At 41.5% G+C, this 2500-nt stretch overlaps 1 protein-coding gene across 2 annotated transcripts in view; it reads right to left on the bottom strand.

Annotated features, from left to right (window-relative positions):
* The window catches only part of LOC122243380 (glycine receptor subunit alpha-4), an 89017-nt gene that overhangs the window by 4760 nt on the left and 81757 nt on the right, over positions 1 to 2500 (bottom strand). The gene's annotated exons all lie outside the window — the stretch shown is intronic.

Genomic DNA, 2500 nt, shown 5'->3' with positions numbered 1-2500 from the left:
ATTTACACGAGGGGGCTTCAAAAAGTATGAAAAAACGGTTTCATTTATGATGTTTATTTTTCAACATATGCTCCATTAAGGTCAGTACACTTCTGCAAACGTTGATACCAGTCTTTAAGTCCGTCTGAGTAAAACTGAGGGTCATGTGATCTGAACCATGTCAGGCCAGCTCTTACATCTTTAACCGAGGGAAAATTGGTCCCTTCTAATTATTACTTAAAGTTTAGAAACAAAAAGTAGTCTGATGGGGCTAAATTGGGGCTGTAAGATTAATGCCGGACGATTTTCCACCGAAACTCAAGTAGCACAGCTCTCGTCCGCCGAGCGCCGTGAGCGGGTGCATTGTCGTGGTGGAAGAGAACGCGTTGGTGCAGCTTTCCAGGGCGTTTTTCTGAGATTTATTTGGACAGTTTTCTCAAAATGCTACCATAATAAGCAGATGTAATTGTTTTCTTGCTCTCTAGGAAGTCAACCAGCAAAATCCATTCCGCATCACAGAAAACAGTGGTCATGACCTTTCCTCCTGACCACTCAGATTTTGCTTTGACCGGTCCACTTCCACCCTGGGCAGCCACTGCTTTGATTAAATTTTGTCCTCGGGATCGTATTGCTAGAGCCATATTTCATCACCTGTCACAATTCTCTGCAGAAAAGCTTCACAGTCCATATCCCACTCGTTCAAAATTTCCGTAGGGTGATCTACCCATGTTTGCTGCGGATCTGGACGTAACAGCCTAGAGACCTATCGAGAGGAAAGCTTGCTTAGCGCCAAACTCTCCACCAGAATTGTGTGTGCAGAATCAACAGAGATTTTGAGTGTCTGCTACTGATTCAGCGATTATTATTTTTTTTTATTATGAACTTTTTCCACGAACTTTATAAATAAATAAATAAATATATATATATATATATATAATTTTATCTAATATATTAATATATATATATATGGTGTGTGAGATGTTTGTGTGTGTGTGTTGTGTGTGTGTTGTGGGTGCAGTATCAACAGAGATGGTGAGTGTCTGCTACTGATTGGGCGAGTATGATTTTTTTTTGTTAGGGCCTTTTTCCACGGACTTTATAAATAAATAAATAAATATATATATATATAAATATACTATATAGATATATATATAATATATATATAATATATGTGTGTGTGTGTGTGTGTGTGTGTGTGTGTGTGTGTGTGTGTGTGTGTGTGTGTGTGTTCATATGTATGTATGTCACAAAAATAAAAAGTTGGCTAGTTTTGATGCAATATCCCCCTTCACAGATGTTCCCACTGACCGAGCCATCCGAGCAGCTGAGAGGGTTATCTGCATCATGGATCATAGTTCACTCCCTGCCTGGATACGACTTCTTAGAACTCGTGAAACTGTGCATGATCTTCGGGTCGTCCGAGTTTTCAGCAGAGACGTATCGATGGATCAGCGGATCGCTATAGGCCCCACACTAATCGCGGTTCTGGCCCGCCTCTTTATGGAGCCGTCAGAAAAGCATAATCGGCAGGCATTCGATATGGCTGCCCTACGTACATGACGTCCTTGTTATCATTCCCAAGATAACGTGCTTGCGTCAAACGCTGACGCAACTGAATACCATCCCCGACAAGATTCATGGAAGGGGACGACGAGCGTCAGATGCTACCCTTCCTCAACACCATGGTTCATCGCCTACGTCTTTCAGCGTACGGAAAGCTAACTAATAAAGATGATTCAAAATCCACTATTACACTCTTACGAAAGTTGTTATAGGTTTCTTGCTCAGGATTCGCAGTCTAGAATTTCTTGAAGATGAGATAGAATACATTATGGGATTACTACTGAATCTCCGGAAGAACGCGGAGTTCAATATAACGAACTGAACCCTCCCTCCCCTCTTCTAAGTTCTTAGTGTTGCCTCAGTGTAACATCTCCGAGGCGGTCTATAAACATTCCGGTAACACCATCAAAATCGCCAATCCATCTGGTACAAGAATATGTCATCAGTCACGAAACGGAAACCCGCCCACAACAACCGTGACAGCGCCTTATACTGCTCACCGTGCATCAGATATAACAAAGCGTACTATGGTGAAACAGGATATGGTTTCAGCACCAGAATCAGCGAAGTTTGAGTTGACTTCTGTAATGGACACGAGCCACAGTGATCCATGATGAATCAAAAGGAAAATTATGGAATTTGCGCTCACTGCGACCGAAAAGAAGATGAAATTCGTCGGGCAGCGCCAAGTCATCCGCCGTCGCGTCGCGGCAAAGTCTATTCTGCGGATAACGAACAACAAGTCACGGGTGTCAGGTGATTCGTCAGCTCCTAAATTAGTATACATATATCTATGCAAGTTTGATGAGGTATGTGATTTTGACGAGGTAATCGAAACGCGTTAATTACATATCTGGCGCTGTGAAGTTATTTAATCACATTCATACCTTTTTCAACACTATCGTTATTATTATTATCAGTATCATTATAATCATTATCATCATCATAATCATCATCA

This window comes from Penaeus japonicus, unplaced genomic scaffold, assembly GCF_977035675.1.
Source record: "Penaeus japonicus unplaced genomic scaffold, GWHDUDI00000001_assembly GWHDUDI00000011, whole genome shotgun sequence".
In the NCBI taxonomy this organism is placed as follows: Eukaryota; Metazoa; Arthropoda; class Malacostraca; order Decapoda; family Penaeidae; genus Penaeus; species Penaeus japonicus.
The sequence above is the reverse complement of the archived record's forward strand: the minus strand, read 5'-3'. Positions and strand labels throughout refer to the sequence as shown.